At 32.8% G+C, this 8,990-nt stretch overlaps 1 pseudogene; it reads right to left on the reverse strand.

Annotated features, from left to right (window-relative positions):
* LOC119666852 lies at positions 1-3,803 on the reverse strand (annotated as a pseudogene).
* Between the last annotated feature and the right edge of the window lie 5,187 nt (positions 3,804-8,990).

The raw sequence follows: 8,990 nt of genomic DNA on the forward strand, positions 1-8,990 counted from the left end.
TTAGTGATAGCTCGCGTTGTCATGGTGAAAAATGATTCGTCTTCTCTTGTTCGTTTTTCGAATTTCTCCGAAGACTTCAGACAAACAAATTGTGGTGTACCACTCAGAAGTGACCGTCCTTCGTTGCTCAAGCGGAACAGGTGTCACATGACCAGTTTTGCGGAAGAAACAGGCGACCATTTACTTCGATGTGCTTCTTCCACGAACAACTTTCGTTGAATTTGGTTCGTCTTCGAAGACCCACACGGTCGATTGTTGTTTTGTGTTGGACTCATATGCATAAATCCATGATTCGTCACCTGTGATGATCTTATAAACGTCTTTTGAAACACAACGAGCGTATTTTTTCAACATTTCTTTGCACCAATCGACACGAGCTTTGTTTTTGAGCGATTATCAAGTTGTGCGGGATCCAATGAGAACAAACCTTTTTTACGGTCAGGTGGTCATGCAATATCGAATGTATGCTGGTGGGAAAAATGCCCAAGGATGCCTCTATCTCACGGAATGTCACATGACGATCTTGCATTATCAGTTCACGCAGGGCATTAATGTTCTCTGGCACAACGGCCATTTTTGGACGACCTTCACGGAAGTCGTCGTTAAGCGAGCATCGGCCACGATTGAATTCATTAAACCAGTTTTTCACAGTGCTATTAGATGGTGCTTCATCGCCATACAAAGATTTAAGTTCATCAATGCACTCTTGTCGTGATAATCCGCGACGAAAGTTGTGAAAAATGATCGAACGAAAATTTTCACGTGTTAATTCCATTTTTTGGCCGAGATGAATTCTTCATGTCTCTGTAAATAAAACAATTCACAATTAAATGACAACACGTTCTGAGTGATGTTATGCAAAAAAAGTCAACCTTTTCAATGGTAATGTCAGATTGCACCTGGCAACACAGTGTCGCCTAGGCCAGAAATATATATAGCAGCCTCCGTAAAATAAGTACATAATTACTTGAAAATTGTTTGTGCTTATTGTTTAATAAGTGAGGTCTCAGTGGATAAAGCACAAGCTATGTATCTAATTCTATTAAATTTGATTCACGAACTATTTTTAAACATCTCAAGATCCACCTGTGGTCCGCGAGCCTCTAATTGGGAACCACTGCTTTAGACAGAACTTGAGAAGAAATGATATATCATATATTTATGCATGTAACATAAAATATAATATTTTAACAACTATTTGAAGGATCTGTAAAATTTCTTAAATGATATACGATAATTATTTTTGTCACTCTTCACATTATTTTGAAATCGGGACGTCGTTCTCAGTATATTGATTTGATTCTAAAACTGAAGTAATATACCTTTCTTGATTATATCTTGTCACTGCAATACATGATCAAGCAACGAAATGAAGCTTGTTCTCTAGACATTGTGATTGTTGAAAACATGTTATAAGTAGTTTCCATGCTAAAATAATTTTTTATGATTTGCAAGATTATTGTAGAAACAATTCCTGAGTCAATTATGTATAAAATATGCTTAATTATAACAAATTCTAATTAAGAATCTACATTTATTTCAAATTTTTTTTTTTTTCATTTTTAGTAAAAGAAATAGAAAATCTCAATAAAAAATGTTAATTAGTTTGTTTGTAATTTAATGCAAATGCACCCGCTGCGCCCTGTTTACTGTCAGCACACTTGGGTTGCTGTTAATTAGCAAAATATGTTAGTGCGATTAAAGTGCATGAAAGGTATGAAGTTGCTGGCAAGTTGTCAATGCAGTACCAATATGAAAAGTAGCAAATGCAAGTGCAAGAGCAACTGCCATTTTGGTTTCAGCTTCAGCACCTGCAAATGTGCCAGATCGACACACAAAATATTCAACAACTTCATACCAATTTCAATTAAGTTGAGATATATGCGCGCTTATGTTTATCTAGATTGGTGTGCTAAGCTAAGTAGGTCCCTGCAGCCTCCTTCATAGGTCCCAGCATTTAATGAAGGCAATAGCATCTTAATTTTAGCGCAATGTTCAATGTTAAAATGCTGTCATTTAACTACGATAAGCTTGTGCCATATCAAAAACGAGCAATACTATAGGTACATTATATTATAAAAAAATTTTAAAAATATTTGCGCTATGCAAATTGTGTGAACATGGCAAGGCGGCGCATTCGCAATCACTCAAAAATATCGCAATGCAAGCAATGAAATTCAATATGATAAGATACTCGTATCTTACGACTGCAATGCTGCGCACTGCCCGCTTGTATCGCAAACGTATCCCTGTTTGTAGTCGGTTTGCCGCCGATTCAAGTTTTGCAAAAGGATTTCTTGGGTTGCGTGCCATTCACGATAATAGCGCATGTCAATGTGCAATTTTAAATTGTCATGTTCGCTGGGAGGACAGCGTGAAATTGCAACCGAAACGATCTCATTCACCTTATTCTTCTCAGTCGACGTAATATTGCCTGCTTCTGCCTGCTTGTGCCTGCCTGTGCCTGCCTGTGCCTGCTCTTCTGCCAGATATGCATTCCATTTTCCATTTAAATTATCATATAAAAATATAATTATTGTAGGCAATTATGCATAGTCGGAAAAAAAATTTAATTTAAAATATAAATAAATTTAAAGCTACACATTTACACAAGTACAAGTTTTATTAATTAAACGGAACGCTCAAAGGTAGGCTGGTGTAGGGTTAAGCTTAATTGCCTGTAGACACACCGAATTAAACACACACTAAAGGAAAAATTATATATTATTATTCAATGGAAGAGTAATTAAAGCAATTAATTATTTGTTTGTGTATTTAAATAACCTTTTATTTAAAGGGAATCCAAGTAATTAACTCATAATGGATATTTTATGCGTATAAAACACAATAAATTTTTTAATATTTCTTATATAATTACTGTTTAAAGCACAGATTTTAAAAAAAGTCTTGAAGAAAACTAGCTTCAAATATATATGACATTTTCAGTGAAACATAATACTTATTAACAAAAAGCAGTTAACTTATATTGTATGTTTCCACTACTTACTAAGGTTAAATAATAATAATATTAACTAATAACTAATAGCATATTCACACTATCTTATTTAGGCGGTTTTGCTCATTATAGCCACTATTAAGGATACTTTACTATACAAAAGACTTCTATATAAATTAGCTCATTATCAATAAATCAGCTCATTTAAGGAAAAAACTCAACCCCTAAAAAAAGTTTCCCACAAAGGAAATAACTAAAATTTAAAATATGTTATATTTGTCGTATGGATTATATATAAAATGGCAGCAAGCAACCTCTGAACTGTAAACAGTGCCTTACTGAGTTAGTAAATTTTTAATAAAATCTTTGTTTTTATTAATTGAATATGTATTGGACACATATAATATCTATATATAAATGTTATATATCAATTATATATTTTTCTTGTGATGTATTATTAAGTGAAGTTTATTTAAAAAACAAACGCCCTTTTAGAGCTTTCAAGTAAGTAAGTAGTGGAAACACGGTATTAAGTTGTAATTCCAATGCATAATAAAATGCATGGGAACCTTGACAGAAAGGGCCCAAACGTTCTCATATAAAACCAGAAGAGCGAAAATAGCAACAATAGTATTTATATATTTTTGCAGCCTAAAGTTATCTAAAGCAAACGTATGTCCAAAACTTTGAGCATCGAAAAACCACATTTTTGAAGATAGAAAGATAATCCAATGCACATTATATCCATTTCTCTTTACTTTTTTAACTGCATCCATGACAAAATATACTGCTATCTTAACACTAAAGCATACCATATCTTCACTTCTAACCTCGTTTTAACATCCATGTTAAAATATGCTACTGTGTTTAGAAAAAGGAAGAAGAATAAGAATGAATAGAGTTCCAACAGGATTCCAACATGCCCCAGAATCTATACTAAGCGCACCTGATTTTTCTAGCCAAGTAGATTTAGCTTATCAATGCACTACAATACCAATTTGGATATCACCTCATAAGACATATGTGCCATGATAACTGCCTGGCTGTCAGTCAGTATTGCAATTAACGGTTCCGTTAGTTGCGGCTTGAAAGATGGTTATATTCCTTCGAAATGCTTTCGAGTATCATTTGCCTAGTCCATATTTACCAGCTGCAGCTTATCATATTTTTGTAAATTTTGTATGGTTTTTATGTGCAAATGTGCCATTTGCTGCATATTTATGTACATATTCATTATGTTAAAGCTATTTGAGTCAGTACACTTGAGCACTTTTACTCTTTATTAACTCGAGGTATTTTCTAATCCCCTCTTTACGCCTTGACTGGATTATTGCTTATCACTTCATCAGACTAAGCAATAATTAACCTCAGATCTGCATACCTCCCCGAGAAACCTGTAACCATTCTGAGATTTAATAGCACTGTGTTCGTAAGTCTATCAGTTTTCGTAATAATTTTAGGGCTCTATCCTTTATGTATTTTTTGATGAGATCAATCTTGAGGTCTCTGAGGATCTCATTCGTCCTAATGTACCATTGCACTTTGAAAAGTCTTTTCAGAGCTTGGCTTTGTGCAATTTCTAGCTGACGAATAGTAGTGTTTGAAGCTTTGCTAAACGCTACACATCTATATAGAAGTGACGGACGAATTATTTGGGTTTATATCAGTTTCTTATTCTTAGCATTGAGATTTTCATTTCTGAAGAGGTGATAAAGATTTTGGCACAGCTAATTCTTTTCAGTTGAACATGTTTATGTTTATGTACATATGATATCTGATATAATATGATATCTGATATCTGATATGATATCTGACACTGATATAATTTTACATACAAAGCTAAATATAGTAAATATAATATTTGAAATGATTTAAGCAACTAACATTACATTTACTATCTTACAGGAATATATTCTCATATTTACTAAAGTAACAAATTTCTTCTTTCACACGTTCTATTATTGATAAGCTTTTGCTGATTATAAAAAATCTTTTAATAAGGACTTGAAAATTTGACGAACATCTCATCATCACACGATATGTACCATTAAATTAAAAAAACAAAGCTATAAAAACTTTGCTGATTAAATAAACATTTTTATGTCTCAAATATTTTTCCAACTTTAATGTTAAACCTTCAAAATCCTTAATAATCCTAACTATATCTGCGCTTGCATATCATGTGTAGTCGTATCTGCAGGAAATTCCCTTAAGTGGCAAGTGGAACATATTCAAATCAATCAACGCGCATCCTTAATTTATGTAAACATCCTGTGTGTCTGTGTGTAAAGTGTGTTTGTCACATGTGTCAACTGAAATCATTGAACAATGTTTGTATAACAGATTTACGAGACACTACACCCCAAGGAAATACGATATTTTACCAAAGGAAAAAAGATGCGCTTTCTCCACAACTTGTCAATTGACCATGAAGACATGAGCAGAGCCGCTTATTTACAAAGCAAAAGAAAACAGTGAGGAATGAAGGAACACATGAATGGAACTACACATATGGAGTAAAAGGAAGAGCCAAAAGTGTGACCAACGCTTGCAGCACAAACGTCTAAGGATACGTGTATGTCATATATGAAATACGATATTAATGTGGCATAAGTTGCAATTTTATGCACGAGAGCTCAACTAAAATTAAACTACAAATTTCTCTTAATAATATGAGTCGAATAAATACATAAAAAAATAGTTTGAAAAAAGAAATACTAAAATGCATTAAAAGATATTATGCGTAATTTTGTAGTGAAGTTTAATTTTGGAATTCTCAACAATGCGCCCTCATAAATTGATCAATGTTTTGATATGTTTACTTCCTGACGGTCTACTTAAAAAGAATGCCGGCATTTGTAACAATTTGTAGCTTATTTATTACTTTCTTGTCTTTTATTATATTTTTGTATCTTTGATGATGATCAGTCAAAACTCATCAATGTTTAAATTGTGCGCACACCTCTTTCCTATTTTTTTTTCTCCTTCCTCACTTTTAATAATGCAAATAAAAAGCATAATCATCACCCACTCATAAGCAATCCCCTTCATACTCAGCGAAAGAATTGTGTTTAGAAGTCGTAAAATTTAAAAATTTTATATATAGTATTATTAACAAAAAATAACAGAAGTATAAGGCAAATTGATCGTCAAAGTTTCTACGTTAATGCGTTTATAATTGTGTACGTTTGTTGTGAGAATGGGAAGTTGTCTTCTTCTTCTTTCGCTGACTTTCTTAAGTGTTCGCAGACTGAAGCAGTCTGGTAGCTAGCGAACGGAAGCCAAAGACCTACTTTAGCACTATAATGAGCGACAGCAGTTGTAACAACAGCCAACAACCAACAACAATGAAATGTTTTAAAACTTTGACTTCTGGGCAATTATAAAACAATAAATGCCAACCGAGTAAAAACATGTGATAATTCTTATTGTTTGATATCTGAAAATCAGCAAAAATATACGCAAGCTTATATGAAAATAAAAATATAAAAAAAAAATAGTTTTAAGTAACGTGTTCAGCTCGTGGAACATGCTTAAATGAAAGTCACTTCCGCTTGTGGTCGCCCAAGACAATTGGACACATTTTTAAAAAAAGAATGTTCAGAAGATCCAACATAAAATGCAAGCTTTCTTTCGAGATACCTCTATGGTAGATGGAAATCTTTTCAAATAATTAAAAAATACCATAAATAAACAATTAAAATTAAGTACAAAATAAAAAATTATTTCAGATATTATTGTATTAATTACATACTTACTTCTAGTAAGAGAGTTTATATTGCTATCGAAGCTTGTAAATAAATAGAAATAAATTTCAATAAATTAATGTAGTGAAATTATAAAAATAACAATTTGTTATAAAATTGTAAAAAGTAATACACTACTTAAACAGACGATGACCACCAGCAGTTTAAAGTTCAGCAGTTTAAAGTTTCTAATTAACTGCGATCAATAGCTGGTTGAGTACTAACTTACGGATCTCAGACCTAAGTCTCAGATAAGACTTAGGTGCTTAGCAAAAATCACTGACTTCTGCAAGCAAGAAAATATTACACGACGGCATATATAAAAAAAAGTAATTTCATAGAAGCTTCAATCACAAACTAGATGCGATTTATTTTGAAACATAATCTGGCTCTATAAATGCCAGATAATGTCATGTTAAATGTATATAAGTCATCTAGCTCGTGTGATTAAATAGGAGCCTGTTTAAGCATTTGAAAAGTGTTACGTTTTTAGTAAGCAGCGATTAAGCAGATCATATCTGCGCTGAATGGATGTACAGTAAGCTGGGCATCTAATTCAAGGAATAATCAAGCCTGCACGGAAAAATCTTTAGGGTAGATTTTTTATGCTAAACATCAACAAGGCAAAGCATGCCTGCTATAATAAAAATTGAATGGTAAGCTGGTTATCTTACTTCTACAAACACAATATAACGTTCATATTTCTTTTATTAATACAACAGTGCTGACCTTAAGAACGACCCACGCCTCTGAGTATAAATTTGCAAACACTCTCAAACAGTTTCAAAAAACATTCACACAGAATGTATGTATCAACATCTATTTAATGTGGCAAACATTGTTTTCTTATAGACCCATTTTCTTATGATGTTACCTCAGCCTGGAGTACTCTGTTTGAAATCCGTTGAATATATTCATATTATCTTGACTCACTGTACTTTAAAGTTCGGGGCACTGATCATAACTTGGAAAATAATAGTGAAGCAGAAACTAAAGTCGCAAATTATTTATAGAACGACAACGTGGACCTTTTTCTTATCTTGGACTTACGAATTAGACCAATAACATAGGTTCTTTACTCCACCTGAGAGAAAAGACTGCAGACACTCTTCATTAACGTAGCTGCTAGTTTGCTGCCAAACTTATATGCTATATAGTTGCCGAAAATTTCATCGTAAACTGGAACAAAACTATAGTTTATCCAGTATTTTAACTGAAAGCACTCACCATAGTAGAGAAACAGGGCATTCTTCATAATCCTCCATGCAAATAAAAGGTTTTTCTATGAATACCCGGCTTTGGCGTCCAGAAGAAATAGGTTTTTAGGCAGATACTTCTTTGACAGTTTATCGGACTGTTCATAGGTAAAGAGAAAAGAACTATTAAATTATCTAAATTCGACGGAATGGATTTGTATTTATTCTTCCATATTAGGGGTTCTTGCGAGGTATATAATATCAAAACACCGTAAAATCGCTAATTGGGGTAATTAGCCAAAACTACAAACAACCAACCAGTCACCTACCAAAATAAATTTCTAAACTTAGTTGGATCATAGTATTTATGAAGTCCTTATATCATAGTTCATAGTTTTGAACTTAATATGCAAAAATGCAAAAGGGCTTCTGACTCTATTTTATATAATTAAAAATCGTTGTATGAATCTGTATGAAAATATGTTTATAAATGTTTTACGAATAATGTATCTTTTTAACAAAAATGTAACGCATGAGCGAAAAATTGGAATTACTTTGGTCATCACCGGTCCCGACCCAGTCAAGAAAAGTAATTAACACTCAATTTTAAGTTCGTGTGTAAAATAAACAGTGACACTTGGCATGAAATTGGTGAAGGAAAATAGAAAAGAAAACATCAAAAGGTAAACTATGGAAGACTAAGAAAACACAGGAAGCAAACCGAAGGAAATTCCCATAATTAAATGAAAATAAGAAAAATTTATAAGACACGAAGTCAAAACGCAATCGAGTGGTTTCCGAAACCACTTAGAGACGTAATCAAAATTGAATAAAACTAAAATAAAAATAAATGAGAGCGCATAATTTGTCTATTCTTGAATAGAAAAGGATATATATCAATTCAACAGCGCTCAGTAGGAAAGTAGAAATTATCTTCTACACGCAGCAATCAAAGGTAAAAATTAAATAAACCGCCTAGCAATGACTACTGTGCGGTCTATCAGTTTGTATTTCAATAGCATGTTAAGATACTTGTAGTGTACTTCAAATATTCCTGCCACTTGCAGCATCAAAATTACTTGGATATCTACG

Source organism: Teleopsis dalmanni, chromosome 1 (genome assembly GCF_002237135.1).
Source record: "Teleopsis dalmanni isolate 2A chromosome 1, ASM223713v2, whole genome shotgun sequence".
Taxonomy (NCBI): domain Eukaryota; kingdom Metazoa; phylum Arthropoda; class Insecta; order Diptera; family Diopsidae; genus Teleopsis; species Teleopsis dalmanni.